Source organism: Littorina saxatilis, linkage group LG12 (genome assembly GCF_037325665.1).
Source record: "Littorina saxatilis isolate snail1 linkage group LG12, US_GU_Lsax_2.0, whole genome shotgun sequence".
Taxonomy (NCBI): Eukaryota; Metazoa; Mollusca; class Gastropoda; order Littorinimorpha; family Littorinidae; genus Littorina; species Littorina saxatilis.
In genome coordinates, this window is record NC_090256.1 from 58,228,305 (window position 1) to 58,244,378 (window position 16,074).

The 16,074-nt window shown below is 42.6% G+C and overlaps 2 protein-coding genes across 3 annotated transcripts in view; one reads left to right on the plus strand and one right to left on the minus strand.

Annotated features, from left to right (window-relative positions):
• LOC138982365 (poly [ADP-ribose] polymerase tankyrase-like) overlaps positions 1-8,451 on the minus strand; it is a 38,212-nt gene extending 29,761 nt beyond the window's left edge. Inside the window, exon 1 of the mRNA XM_070355619.1 lies at positions 8,400-8,451. The gene's annotated coding sequence lies outside the window, so the exon portion shown is untranslated. The remainder of the gene's footprint in view (positions 1-8,399) is intronic.
• A 1,623-nt stretch (positions 8,452-10,074) lies between these two features.
• Positions 10,075-16,074, plus strand: part of LOC138982366 (polypeptide N-acetylgalactosaminyltransferase 1-like) — a 70,097-nt gene continuing 64,097 nt past the window's right edge. For both annotated transcript variants that reach the window (XM_070355620.1, XM_070355621.1), the window contains exon 1: positions 10,075-10,212. The gene's annotated coding sequence lies outside the window, so the exon portion shown is untranslated. The remainder of the gene's footprint in view (positions 10,213-16,074) is intronic.

Genomic DNA, 16,074 nt, shown 5'->3' on the forward strand with positions numbered 1-16,074 from the left:
AATAGCCAGATCTCTAGCGTCCTGGGTTTCCTTCTGCAAAGCGTCCAAAGAGGAAGCACCCAGCAGCGAACCTTCCGTAAAAGGAGATACCTTAAGTTTGTCAATGGTACCCCTGTCTCGGATCTTTGAACCCGCCAAAAAGGCAGATCTGCGGGAATGCACAGCATGCGCGTAAAGCCTGGCTGACACGCTCAACTGTTCCTGAGAGACCCTGGCAAGCGTCGCCAACAGAGTTGTCACATCCTCCGGGGAGGCGTTGTAACGGAACTCAAACGGGTCTAAAGATGAAGCGATAGACCTAGACAAAGAGCGTTGCAGAGAACTAGAGACGGAAGCCAACTCGAGCAAAGATCTACCCGTCTCCTCCAAAGCAAGAAGAGCAGACTCCGTGTAAGGGACTACTCTATCCCTGCTATACCCATCCTCCCGCAAAGAAAGCAGTTCCGGAGTCACCGGTAGAACTGATTTCGGCAAAGCAAAAGAGTCAAGTAAAGTGACGGGATGAACCACCAGTTTAGAGCTCTTTGAGAGCGCAGAACTAGGAACATGTTGTCCCGCTTTAGCCAACCAAGGGCCCACCACCTCCGGAGCCTCACCATGCTGTGACAACAGCGGAAAGGCAGCGGACATAGCTCGATTGTTCGAAAAAACCTTCGACATCTCGACCGCCACAGAGGGGGACTCCCGGAATCGGAACGAACTTTTCGGTTCCTTAGCACTCCTGAAATCCCCTAAGGCAGAGGGAGGATGGACGAACTGAGATTTGTTCACCGCCACCTCCTCCTCGAGATATTTCGAAGCCACTCCAGCCGCCAAAGCCACCGCATCTGGCAGCCGTCGTGGCAAAAAGAATCCAGCACCTTCAGCCTGAGAGGCGGCACCGTCATCCAGGTAGCCTTCGTGCCCTTCCGTGCACTCCGGAGGCTGGTCCCCGTACTGACTAACAGAGTCAAGTCCAGAACCAGCCATACTACCACCAACTTCCTGCCCCCTGGGCGGAAGCAGATGCCTTTCAACCTGGCCCCAGTCTACTGACGAGGCGGGAAGCATAGGAACATCTGTTCGCTTGTCAGGGCCCTTAGCACCCACTGACGAACCGACTAAGCGGCCGATGTCAGCAAGTGGTTCAGAGCTTTCACCTGGGCTTTCACCTGAGGCTACTTTCTCAAGACAACGCTCTACACTTTCGCTGGAAAACCCAGCTACTCGTGTAGTCCACATACCTTGTGAGGAAGACCGGACACCGGCCGGAGACCCATCAGGAGCCGGAGCCTGAGAGATCCCATCCTGAGACGCATGCACGTCCGCCCTCGTAACAGTAGCAGAGGGAGGCAAACGAACACTGGCCAGCGACGACGCACCCCCGACACCTGCCGGCAGCGCACGTAGCTCCGCCTTTGTTGACGAAACTTCAGCCGCTAAAGCCGAAACCTGTGAGCTTAATGTCAAAAGCAAAGAGGCAACATCCACAGATGCAAAACCAGAACCTACAGGCAAGACATCCCCTACAACATGCTTAACCCCGAGCACGGGCTTCTCCGTAGGTTTAGCCGACGAACCGGAAACTCCGGGCACGTCAACAACAACATCACTACATTTTTTGGATTCCGAACCCGAAAGAGACACGGGCGTATCGCCGTGCGATTTAGATCTTCTAGAACTTTTCCTAACGGGAGAGGGCGAAGCAGCTACATGTTTAGGTGTTGACCTCTTCCCGTCCGCATTGTCGGCCATGATGAAAACAACTCACAAACAAATTTGGAAACAATTTTGTAAGTCCGAAAACAAGCCAACAATGTCGCCAAAATTCAGGTAAAAAATTGGAAAGATCTCACCTCAACAGCAAATGCGAAGTCCGGAGACAAGAAGACACCAAGGGGAACACAAACCAGGTCTGGAAGACCAAGCAAGTAGGCTGAAACACAGCCGGAGCGTACCAAAAGCGACCAGCTCCACTGAGCGCTGAGAGTAGAATGACAAGATGGCGGCATATGCGCGCGCATATGGAAGGCAGCCTCCCTTACGGGCTGGCCTGGATACCCTTACGGGTCCCGGTCACTCTTTTTTAGAGGCGTCTTCCTTGTTGCTAAGGGGACGCGTACAGCGGTATCAGCACTGAACTATGGGTTAATTGCTATATGTGAGTTGGGTAAGATATGTAATTTAATGTCTATTGTTTCATATAAGGCCGAAGGCCGCGGTCAATAAATATGAAACGAAAGTCGATATGCCCCCCAAGGACCGACAAAAAAGCTGGTCTGACAACAAACCACCAAACATTGTTTTTGTCATCATTTTGGTAGTGAGAAAATTAAGTGCACAATCAACACAGGGAGCCATGCTTTGAAACACGAGTTCCGTTTTGATAACCACACGAGTTCCGTTTTGATAACCACTGGCAATCAAAGCTGGCGTGTGAAAGCAACTTTCTGTGTTTTTGAGTTCATAAAATGTTGGGATGAATATGTCAGGTTTGAGGATGCACAGTTCTGTTGGTTCATCTCGGTATTCCACCCCCTTGGCTTTCAGTTGTAAATATTAAGCTTAGTGATCGAATGTGGAAGCTACGTTGGGTCAAAGGTCACAGAAGATTTGCGTCGTGCAGCGAAGGAAAGAATCGCGATCTTGTTTCTGACTCAGTGCCTCTTTGCTTTTCATTAGACCTGTCATTCTGCTTGCTCGGCTTTGTTAGATGTTTGCATAATTATCTTGTTGCTATTTTCTTGGCTTTTATTATTATTTCTTATTTGCGCTTCGTTTATCGATACAACGTCTTGTGCACGGGTCAAAATTTGTGTGTCAGGGGTCAATTGGTTTGACTTGAACTAATGACGTTCGTGTTTCTCCGAACGTCTGTGTATCGAAACACAGATACACGCACTCCATGACTTTGTAAGAAGACAAAACATATCGGTAGGTTTCATTTGTTTGTGATGAATTTATGACCTTTCATGAAGTAGTTTCGTTTTTTGTTTACTTTTGCCAGTTTGCCAGTTCATTTTTAGAAATTTGCAAAGCAGTGTCGTGTCGTCTGTTTAGGTGGAAACGCCAATGAAAAGAGCCGAAGAATCCCCGAACGTTTCTATTGGGTTTGCTTTTGATTATCCATGTATATCCTGTTTCCTGCAACTATGGTAACAGGGGATTTATTGCATGGGGAACATGAGATTTATTTCCCAGGTGCTTGTGAATGAAAACTCGTGAAAATGATGACAATACCCATTGTAGGAGCGGTTCATTAGCCAGAATAACGATATTTTGGTCATTTGGCATAGAAGTGTTCAAAGGATGCGTTATTGCACACAACTTTCCTCTCTCTCATTCTCTCTCTCTCACACACACACACTGGCACACACGCACACACACACACACACTGGCAGGTATACACACACACCATGCGTGACACACACACACACACACACACACACACATACACACAAGGAATTCTGCAATCAAACCATGAAGATAATCTTATTGCTTTAGTGTCTGTTAAACAAGTTTATAACTTCAAAAGATCTTTATTCCTGACGACACGGCTTTCTAACCATTCTTGGTCAAGAAATCAAAGAACACGTAAATCAACCTCTTCAGACATCACTTCCCGCCCAAGATGAAGCTTTCATTTCTTCTTTTCCCTCCCAGTCAAATATGTATTGCGATTCTCTAGCCACTCTAGAATCCTTTTTCTGTCCACTCCCCGAAACATTTCCAAGGAAGGGAAACAATTGAAAAACAACAATAACAGCAGACTGAATAATCTTTTTTTAAATTTTCCTTGTCTACTCCACTGGTCGAAACTGGGGGGGTGGGCGTTTACTAGGTACTGTACCCTGTGCGCAAAATGTGACCAAAAGTAGGAGGTGGGCGTTTACTCGATACTGGGCGTATACAAGGTAGTTTACTGCAGAAGTCACACTCTTCCAGGGCCCGTATGCTTATGGGGGAAATTCGCGACAACTCCCGAAGTTTTGAGTGACATCGGAAGTACTTGCCTCACTGCATGGGCCGGAAAAAGGGTTTACTTCGAAGCAAAGCGAGGAAGTAACTCAGGGTAATTTGCGACTACTTCTAAAGTTTTGAGCGACATCGGAAGTACATCCTCACTTTCGCATGCATAGGACGAAAAAAGAGTTTACTTTGGAAGCTAACGAGGAAGTAAATGAGGGTAAATCAGCCAGACCCAGTAGTAAACACGCTACTTCCACAGTTTCTCAGTGCAAAAAGGCAGGGCTTTTCTTCAGTTTTTCATATCAAACCGAGCTGACGCAAATGAAAGTCCCAAAGAGAGAAAATAAAAGGAAAAGTCGTATCTTGTGAATGCATTTCGTGCAAATTTCCCTGAATACAAACCTGAGTTGCCAGCTTTGACTTTTGTTTGTTCTGGGTCATTGGCCACCACTCTTTCATTCCCGCTTGTACGAGGGGGTTACTGTGTTTCTATGAAAATGTGCATCGTTGTGTGCATGTGTGAGTGTGTGTGTGTGTGTGTGTGTGTGTGTGTGTGTGTGTGTGCAGTGTGTGGGTTTGAGTGTAAGTTTCTGCTGTTGTTTTTGTCATTGCTTTATGTGTGTGTGTGTGTGTGTGTGTGTGTGTGTGTGTGTGTGTGTGTGTGTGTGTGTGTGTGTGTGTTCGAGTGTTGAAGTGTAAATTTCTGCTACTTTTTTGGTCATTGCTTTATCTGTGTGTGTGTGTGTGTGTGTGTGTGTGTGTGTGTGTGTGTGTGTGTGTGTGTGTGTGTGTGTGTGTGTGTGTGTGTATGTGTGTGTGTGTGTGTGTGTATGTATTTGTGCGAGTGCACCTGCCTGCCTGTGTGTGGGTGCGTGCGGGTATAATTGTGCACCTGTTCCTTCATACGTTTGTTTGCGTGTGCGCGTGCGCGCGCGCGTGTGTGTGCATGTGTGTGTGCGTGAGTGTGTGTGTGTGTGTGTTCGATGTTATGTGTGTGTTCGACGGTGTGTCTGTGTTCGACGGTGTGTGTGTGTGTGTGTGTGTGTGTGTGTGTGTGTGTGTGTGTGTGTGTGTGTGTGTGCGTGCGTGCATGCATGTGTGTGTGTGTGTGTGTGTGTTCGACGGTGTGTGTGTGTATGTGTGTGTGTGTGCACCGCCCCCCCATCCCCCCTTACCACACACTATTATGAGCTGAGTATTTGTGCCTCGATATTTTATTGATGTTCTTACGTTTTATGTTGTTTATTATGATTCACCACACCCGAGTTTCTCGTAATTGAGATAATACAGTGTTCTATGTCTATGTCTAACACACATACATGCACACATGCGCGTAGGCTAAACAAATCCAATCTTGACTTTCAACTTTATACTAAACATACATCCTGTTGACAATTAACGAGGACAAACAAAATGTACAAATACCAAAGTACAACAATTTATCTTTTGTAAAAATTCGGACACACATTTTCCCAATTAATATGAAAGTCACTGAACTTATCTTCTTTTCACTACACCTTATATCTTGATTCTCCAAACACTGATTGATTTCTGCCTTTTCAAATTTACCAGTAACCCAAACGTTCACTCTAACCAACCTATTTTGTCCAAAACAGTTTTACCGATACACAATCATTAAAAAAAGAAGAGGTTTAACATAACCGACTTCGCTACCACATAAACAAAAAATGTTTTATTCTCCCCAACAATCTGGTGAACAAAATCATTATTATAGACAGTCATTCAATTTCAAGACAATCACTGATCACAGCTTTGAACCGACCCTTTTGTTCAACCAGGCAGAAGTAAAAGCTACTGCGCGATCAACGTTCGCCCATTTACGAACTCGCGATGAGATTTGTTTTCTCTGGTCACCAAGCCTACCGTTTACAAACGCATGCGCACTAATTGGGATTCCCCCAATTTCCTCGACCTTGACCTCAGAACTCTCGAAGCCACTACTTCGGCTTTCAATTTAGCTCTTGCATACCGAGTAGCTGGCAACTTTGCTTCCGAAGTTCCCACTTTCAATGTTAATTTGCAGGGTCTCTCACTTGACATCATTATACGACGATATTGCTTCTTAAATGTCCTTACCCATCCAAAAGAAACCTCCAACGCATACTACAATTGCAGGACATTCCTGTTTTTAAGGCAGCTCATTGGGAAATGAGCTCAGACAGAATATCGAAGACGTGAAATGCGTCAATCGAGCAACTGTCGTAACTTAGCTACAATGAGACGGTCGGCTACCTTGCACCACAGACACAAATTGTGACATTCTTACTTAATTTAGGTGAAATGCTTGAAACAGAGTGGCTCAAAAGCGACAGTTCGATCAGTTACTAACCGAAAAAAACGTGCTCGAGTCATTCGGCGGAGGTGGCGAGCTTTCAAACCATCACGACTGAATAACTCATATTACATCTTTTTATCACGCTTTTTTTCACACGAGTAGCATGGTGCAGTGGTTACGTATTCGGAAATTCGATCCGGCGCTCCGGGTTCAAGTGCCGCTGGGAGCCAATTTTTTTATTTTTTTATTTTTTTATTGATCTTTTTCTTTGTAGGCATTCGCTGCAACAACCGGTTTTTGTCTCTGTGTTCATTTTTTTTTTAATTTCGTAAAGAAACTGTCCTATGCTTTCACAAAAAATCCAATCTTGACTTTAATATAAAAAGCAGGAAAAAAGAACAGAACAAAAGATCAATAAAGACGGATGCTCCCCAATAACAAAAAAAAACAACAACAAAAAACAAAAAAGAGGCAAAAAAGAAAGGGTTGAAGCTGCCTGCATGCAACTGAGATAAAAAAAAAACAAGTCGCGTAAGGCGAAAATACAACATTTAGTCAAGTAGCTGTCGAACTCACAGAATGAAACGGAACGCAATGCAATTTTTCAGCAAGACCGTATACTCGTAGCATCGTCAGTCCACCGCTCATGGCAAAGGCAGTGAAATTGACAAGAAGAGCGGTTTAGTAGTTGCGCTGAGAAGGATAGCACGCTTTTCTGTACCTCTCTTCGTTTTAACTTCCTGAGCGTGTTTTTAATCCAAACATATCATATCTATATGTTTTTGGAATCAGGAACCGACAGGGAATAAGATGAAAGTGTTTTTAAATTGATTTCGACAATTTAATTTTGATAATAATTTTTATATTTTTAATTTTCAGAGCTTGTTTTTAATCCAAATATAACATATTTATATGTTTTTGGAATCAGAAAATGATGGAGAATAAGATAAACGTAAATTTGGATCGTTTTATAAAAAAATTTTTTTTTTACAATTTTCAGATTTTTAATGACCAAAGTCATTAATTAATTTTTAAGCCACCAAGCTGAAATGCAATACCGAAGTCCGGGCTTCGTCGAAGACTACTTGACGAAAATTTCAACCAATTTGGTTGAAAAATGAGAGCGTGACAGTGCCGCCTCAACTTTCACGAAAAGCCGGATATGACGTCATCAAAGACATTTATCAAAAAAACGAAAAAAACGTTCGGGGATATCAATCCCAGGAACTCTCATGGAAAATTTCATAAAGATCGGTCCAGTAGTTTGGTCTGAATCGCTCTACACACACGCACGCACACACACACACACACACACACACACACATACACCACGACCCTCGTCTCGATTCCCCCCTCGATGTTAAAACATTTAGTCATAACTTGACTAAATGTAAAAAGGAGAAAAAAAGTTCAACATAATCATCTATTTTTCTCCCTAACATTCAGGTCAACAAAGTCATTGTCATAGCTAGGCAGTCATTCGATTCCAAGACAATCATCACAGGTTTGAACCGACCCTTTCGTTTAACCATTTAAAAAACAACAGCAATAACGCTGTTAGTTCTACAGCGCGCTCGACTCAACGTTCGCCCTTTTGAACTCGCGATGAGACTTGTTTCTTCTGGTCGCCAAGCTTACCGTTAACAAACGCATGTACTAGTTGGGATTCCCCCAATTTTCGCGACCTTGACCGAATACTCTCGAAATCAGCACTACGGCGTTCATGCATAGGGAACAGTTAGAAAGTTAACTTCGGGAGTTCCCACTTTCAAAAGAGGCCTCTACTTCCAGTGTTTCTGACTTCCAGTTCATGCATACGGGCCCAGGTGATATTCAAGAATAAGTGAAACAGATATCAACTCTCTTTTATTCTGGAAAACAACAACAACAATGGAAAACCTGTTTGGCATAAGTTTGAGATGCTCTTCCTCTGTGAGAGAGAGAGAGAGAGAGAGAGAGAGAGAGAGAGAGAGAGAGAGAGAGAGAGAGAGAGAGAGAGAGAGAGAGAGATTAAAAGTTCAAGATTACCGATTTTGCCTTACGTTCTGGTACCGATACTGATGAGTCGAACAGCAGTTCGCATCTAGCTCTAACATTTGAACTGAAGTGTTGTTGCAATTTCAGTATGCATATATATGTATAAATATATATTTACCTTTAGTTTTGCAGCCCAATGTGTTTGCCGATCAAGTTTATCAACAAACAAATCATAGGTAAGGGAATATTGGATGAAGGTCTGGAACTGGACTCGGATTCACGTATGCGGCTTGCTCAGTGACAGTTCAGTTTCATGCGGATGTCCGATTAGTCAAGTCCCTCCTTTGGCAACTGCCAAGGGCTGGTTGGATGACTTGAAAAGAACACTTGTACTGATGCAAATCAGTCCCAACCCTCGTAAAGAAAAAGTATATACTTGCCTCACATTCTCCTTGTACTGACCCCTTATCATCCCATAAAAAACAACTAGCCAGACGGAAGAAGAAGACGGAGAAGAACCGTGGCTGCGCTATGTACGTGCCTGGTGGTGGTGTACGCAACTGCAGATTAACGTGGTCCCTGGATCATTCAGTGGTGGAGCTGTGCTCACAACTGAATTGAGCATTGTCAAAGTCTCATTGTTTAACTGGCTGGGGTTTTTTTTCTGCCAGATTGGCTTTTAGACGATGATGCCACTTTGCCCTTTAGCATTGAATATGAATTTGCCTTCTGAAAACCGTATCATTCACTTGCGGCAATTGACTGGTTTCTTTTTTCTTCCTTTCTTTTCGTTTCGTCCCGGTTTTCTAAAGTTGTATTTAAGTATGTTTACTTTGAAAACGAGCTGTGAACAACAAACGCTTGCGATGAAAAGAAAAACATGCCACAATACATGTTTACACGTGGATAAATACGTTTGTCATCATTTTCACGAGTTTTCATTCACAAACACCTGGGAAATAAATCTCATGTTCCCCATGCAATAACTCGAGGTGGTGAATGGGTTTGAGCTTTCAGGTAAAACATGGATTGTCAAAGTAAAAGCCAATCAGGCTGATTGTTTGATGTGTGGAACCATCGCGGCTTTGGATTTGTGTTTCCGAGGACAACGATTGTAAGCATTCACTCTCAAAGACCCAATCAATGTTGATAATTACCGCGGCGACTCATGGTCAATTTCCAACTTATCTCTGTAATCGCAAAATCCACAACGAAAAGTCAAAAACACTTAAAAGAAAAGAAATATGCTCAACACTTACTGAACTCACAGGTATGATCGCAGCTCTGTACATTTTCAGACTGGAAGAAAAGCATCAACAAGCTACGTTTGACGTCACATACAAGTTTGACGTGTTATCTCGTGCTACTGTGACGATGCTTTGTGGCCCGGAGTTGGATTCTAAAAATTCGTCTCCCTGTGGGTTATTGTGCATTTTGTTGCACAACCAAAATTATGACAAAATATAAGTCCCTGCAAAAACGATGTTTGGTGGCTTGTTGTCAGACCAGCATTTTGTTGTTGGTCCTCGGGGAGCATATCGCCTTTTGTCTCATATTTATCAACCGCGGCCTTCGGCCTTGGTCGACAAAGATGAAACAAAAGACGATTATGGTCCCCTTGGACCAACAAAAAAGCTGGTCTGTCAACAAGCCACCAAACATCTTATATTGGTGATCATTCTTGAATGAAGTCCAGATTTCAAATCAGGTTAAATTATTTTCTTCATCGCCTTATCAATAACAACATCAACAAAAACTGTATACATGTACCTCCAGACACAAAATATATTTTGTTTATTTCAGCAAATTTTGTTTTTGTCTCTAAAATAGCCAGTTCTTAATGCCCTGCGTATCTTAAATCCAACTAAATTAAGAGACAAAAAGAGAGACTGATTTTTGAACGCAGTAAGCGATAGGACGGACCCAATGCAATGGTGAATGCAGACGTGGAGAGAAGTGGTAAAGAGGTGTTTTGATGTTATATCAAGCAGGTAGGCCTTTCCTTCTTTTTTGGTGTTGTTCACATCTCCATGTTTGTTTCTTTTATCGTGTACGCAGCCAAGTTACAGTGTGTGGTGCTCTTTTTTATGTTAAGCTCCTCTCCAACCCGTCCTCCTGTGCTAACTGTCCTCGGACCCCAGAACCACAATTATCCTCACTCATTCACTGACTCCGACACTGCCTCTGTCCGTTACGCCGATTGTCACTCTCTTTATCTCTTTCATGAGTTTACTACGCACGCACGCTATCACAAGCACACACACACACACACACACACACAAACACGCACACACACACAGACACACACAGTGTCACACTGACACACACACCTGACTCAGTCTCACTCTCTCTCCTCTCTCCTCTCTCTCTCTCTCTCTCTCTCTCTCTCTCTCTCTCTCGTTCTTCGTGTCAGAATTTTAAGAACATTATTAAACAAGTCGCGTAAGGCGAAAATACAACATTTAGTCAAGCTGAAGCTCAGTCGAACTCACAGAATGAAACTGAATGCATTGCATTTTTTCCGCAAGACCGTACACTCGTAGTATCGTCTGTCCACAGGCGGAAGGTATCGTCCACTGGACTACTACTATCACAGAAAGACTACAAGGTCTGTCACTCACCTTCGAGTCTTCTGTGTTCTTGGAGTCGCTTCCTGGGAAAAAATATTGTTCAAGACGGTTTGCTTCTTCCTACAGTCTGTGTAAGGTCAAATAAATACAGTTGAATGATTGTTTGAACTATTATGTGCCTTTAGTTTTCAGCTTCCGTCCGCTGCAGGTTGTTTTTAACCATCATTTGGATGAATCTTCGTTTGCGAGCCGCTAATCCACTTGGGGACAAATCATGTATCTGCACCGAATATGCATACCAGCGCTCATTGGTTAATAACAGGATATTCGATGATTATTTTCCCGTGGGTAGCTTCCCTTTGCTGCACAATATTTACATATGTTTTAGACCCTTAAACTTTTCTTCCTTCTATTTTGATCTACTCTTCTTTTCTTCAAAGCATTTCGTTGATAAAACTGAGATTGCAACAAAAAAGCTCACGAGAGGGGACTGCAATGTTCACAGGTCACAACGGTAGCGGGACGGCAGCCGGCTTTGTTTACATAGATGTATCACTTAAACTCCCCTCTCCTCCCCTTCAAAGTGCTGCTGATCGAACTTTAGACCCTGTATTCCTCTCATGGAGTCTAACTCATTATTAAATAGGGAATTTTGACTTTTAACATTTTTACAGCTGACGTCTTGGTCATGTCAGTGAAGTGCCCAACCGAAAAGAGGAAAATATAAGGTGAGAGTAACGTCCCTTTAGTACGAGGACGTCAGTGACGTGGATATATAGCATTGAGTCAAGAGACATGGATCCGTGGATATAGCCACAGCCTTTTGAATAATGAATATGATTATATCCCATGACCTCCTTTCTTTGTCTCTGTTATTCTAGTGTTATTCTAGTGAGCAAATCTAGCCCAATATTTTGTATTGACCGAATTACTCAACTAGGCTAATACTAATACTACTAGACGATTTTCGGGTTTGTATGGGTTGTGGAAGAGTGACCTTTCCTTGCAAAACCTCTGCCAAACATTGGAGGGGCCAATCACTTGACCCAAACATTGGAGGGGCCAATCACTTGACCCAAACATTGGAGGGGCCAATCACTTGACCCAAACATTGGAGGGGCCAATCACTTGCGACGGGTGTGTTGGAAACATGTGGACGGGAACACGTATAGTCGTCGTATTTCCGACACTCCACTCGCTAGTGATTGGCCCCTCCAATGTTTGGCGGAGGTGTGTGCAAGAAAAAGTCACTCTCCCACAGCACACACAAACCTGACAGGAAAAGAAATAAAAAACAATGAATGAAAAAAAGTTAGTTGAAACAATGACATATGATCCAATTTTGAATGGGAGCCAGGCTAAATACAGCTGCACAACTAAGCCAAAACAGGGATTATGACTCTCACAGCTTCATTACCTCAGAGAACAAAGAAAGTTTTGTGTCATAATGCTTTTACAAATTTGACCACAGTCCAGTGCCATTTGCACTAGAAATCTACTGATTTTACAGAGATGAAGGAACAAAAATGAGTGACGTCATCACATTCAGTCACCCTGTTGAGACAAGATAACATGCGATGCCATGGATGAACGGAGGTTTATTTAATATTTAAGTGTACAGTGGAACCCCTCTTTTATTAAAGACCTCCCAATTTAAGACTTACTCCCTTTTGAGACCCAGTTATGTCAGACTTTCTGTTAATAACCTGTAAATTCACCCTGGTTTTAACTTAATTTAAGACTCCCTCCTTTTTAAGACCTGATTTTCTCAGATTTCTTTTTAGTTCTTTAAAGGGGGGTTCCACTGTGATCCTGATATGTTGATGAAAGTCTTTTACCATAATACATTATGATTTCTTAGGAACACATTATGTGTTATAGTCTTACTAAATGGCTAACATGACAGACTTAACTGCTTTTTTGTTCAATTAGCGTTCGAATAGAATATTTTCGGAAATAACTCGGAGCGGATTTTCAAGTGGTGTGGCAGAGTAAGAACCTCTTATTCTCGTGCAAGCTTTTTAGAAGCAACGTGACAACGAGACAACGTGTTTTGACAGAGATCACGTGGGTTTGCCTTGAGGACACGTGAGTTTAGGAAAAACACAGATGCTTAGCGATCACTGTCAGTGATCAGCAAGCAATCGGCGGGGAAGCGTAGCTCCAATGTGCATATTTTTGACAGATAGGGTATCGTATCGAGTGCGTACTGCATAACATACAAACTAGAGTTGGTACTTCGTCGTGATTACAGGTTAAAGCCGGCCGGCTGTGTGGTACTTGCTTCAAAGTTCAGCTCTCTTTTACATGCCACTGCAGTGGTGATACGGGGCTGGGACATGGATACCATTTTTGACTCGTCTGAGTCTGCACATAAAGTTGACCCGTGTCCGTCCCGGCCTGGGTTGGAACCTGTAACCTTAGGATCACAAGTCCAGTGCTCTACTACCTGAGCTACGCAGGCTCACAGACTTCTCACATGTATCTTCATAGGCCTGAGAGGCATACCTTATAAGCCAGTCAGTGGTTTGCATGCGCACAATAGATAAGTATGAAGAAATCAGGTACATCAGACATACCTGCCTATTTTACTACAACTATTTCTTCGTGGTAAATATGGTAATGCCCCCGTCAGACACAACAATTTGTCCTGTCACATGGGACGATTTGCTCATAAGATCGAGCTGCGATGGAGTTAGGAGTCACTCGCAAGTGAGTCTCTCGTAGCTTCGAGCAATAAAACTTTCTCTATTCCTGCGAGTCGATCGCAGGAGCGGACTAAGGAGAACGAGGTGTTGAGGCCTTCACGCCGTGACTTGAACAAATGGCGGACAGCAGCGAACAGCGTCTCTTCGTCAATTCAATTTTTGGGGGAAGAACAGCTTCTTACTCAGAAACAAAGGAGACATTTTAGGTCGGGAACCATCAGGTGTAACTGTCTGCGTAATTACCTTCTCACTAAGGCCTAAGAGCGATATTTGAACATTAGTAGAACCCGCTTCTCCAAAAAGTGTCTGCTCTCGTACCGTGTATTTGCCGTGTGATTGGTAGCAGCTTGTGATTCAATCGGGGATTGTCTCGAAATGAACAAATCCTACGATTTAAATTGCTATATAATGTGACCGTAGCTTAAATAAAATATTAAGTCACCTGGTATGGCTGCTGCAACATTTCTACAGAAAATGTGTTTTTGCTTGGACTAAAATTCAGGTCTGCAGTATATTTTTTTCACTGCAGTTATGAGTCTACTTCAAACATTTTTCAACCAAATATTCTGTCAGAAAACAGTTTTTTTTATAATTTCCTAAATTTCACATTATATCAAGTTGCTACTTTTCTTGCTGGTGACACTGCGGTGGTACACGAATGTTTGCATGGAAACTAATAGACAGAATGTAACAACATAGAGAGTTTTCAGCTGCTGCTTTGGGTATATTTGTTCAACAAGGATGTTTTTAAGAGGTTGGCAGTTGCTGATTGTGCAAATATGTAAAGAATGCCAGAGGCATTCATGGCTCATCCCCTTTTCAAGGTGCGAATAACATGAATGGTTTGCAGCTGTAACAGTGGGGAAAGAAAGGAAAGCAAAGCAAAGCAAAGCAAAGCAAAAGGCGTGCAAGGAAAGTAAAATCAAATTAGAAAAAGCACCTGGTTTGTGTCTATAATTTACCATTTAGGTCTAACGTTTCATCTTGTAACATTTAAACTGGTTTTTTTTCTCCAGAAATTGCATTAACCACTTGAGGTGCTTGTCAAATGAGAAATGATATGTATTTAATGTATGATAGTCATGATGTTTCATCACATTCTTATTTTTTTTATTGGTCATTTATCTTTTTATATTTGTGAGGCAAGTTTCTGTTTTAAAACACTGATAACAGTCTGTATCAGTTCTTTTTCTTCAAACCCTGTTTTGACATAGCTCTGTTTACAATCGCTGAAATAAACAATTAGGCATATATTACTGCATGTTTTCTGGTGAGATTATGGGGTCTAAGATAATTCGTATGGCTTACTTTAGAACACAGAAACTTGTGAAAAGGTTTGAACCCAGTACCATAAGACTTGTAGCCAGTCTGTGCCTTTAGTCTCTGAGGTTAATCACTCTCACACATCTATGCACTGAGCTGCTAAATGCCTGATAATCAACCTTAACCCTGACTCCCCTTGAATTGCCCCTTCCTGACAGCACATCTATGCACATGTGTGTGACTGAGCTGTTAAATGCCTGATAATCAACCTTAACCCTGACTCCCTTGGAATTGCCCCTACCTGACAGCTCCCCCACCCCTCTTCCCATTTAGCCTTATTATGTAATGTATCAACCGTTGGATCCTTTGTCAGCACTACAATGACAGGAATAGTTAATTATAAATTCACAAATCGCAGTTGGGGAACAGGACAGGACAGACAAGAGTGGTTAAATAGATTTTGCAACAGGTATTGCTTATTGGTTTGTTGCTGTGGTGAGATGGTATTCATGGTATGTTATGAAGGTAATTAGTGACTCATGATCTGCATCCCTCCAGATAGACTTCAAGGGTCGTGTGATTGTACCATATGTCCAAAAACAGTATTGCATAAAGTCATCATACCATAACAAAGGGAGGAATGTATGGTCTTTGCAGGGCTATGAATTGTCTTTGCCAGTGAGAGAATGTCATCATGGTTTAATGTAATTTAGCTTGAGACTACCTGACTTTGATGGATGTTTTTTGCTGACAGACTCAACAAAACGACGACACAGTTTAAAGAATGAATTTAGGCAATGCTTCAGACATGGGTGTAGCCGTGCACAGGGTAAAGTTATGAATTAAGGGAGTGGTGTTCAAGCAGATAACCTTTGACAGGAAGCCATAAGAAATGAGAAGCAAGCTTGCTTTTTAAGTAGCTGTAGCATGTGTGATGGCTATCTAGCCATGTAATTGTGTACGCCTCACAGCACTCAGCGTTTCAGTGTGACATAATTGCCACGATTTTTGGTTAGCATAACAGCTCATAAGTGTCATTCAATAATGTAGACATAGAAGACACACACACAAAGCTTAGTGAACGGAGAATGTTGAGCAGAGTTTTATGAATTTTGCACATGAGTCTAATCATGTTATTGTGTAGCAAAAGCTAGTGGTGTTTTTTTTTTAAATCACGAGACAGATGAAGATTTGTCATGCGTCCCTTAAACTCCTTTTTATGTACGCTGGTGGTAATGAAGGGGGAAGTAATTAGTGCCCTGAGAATGGAAAGACAGCGATTACCATGTGATTAAAATGATTAACTGGCAAG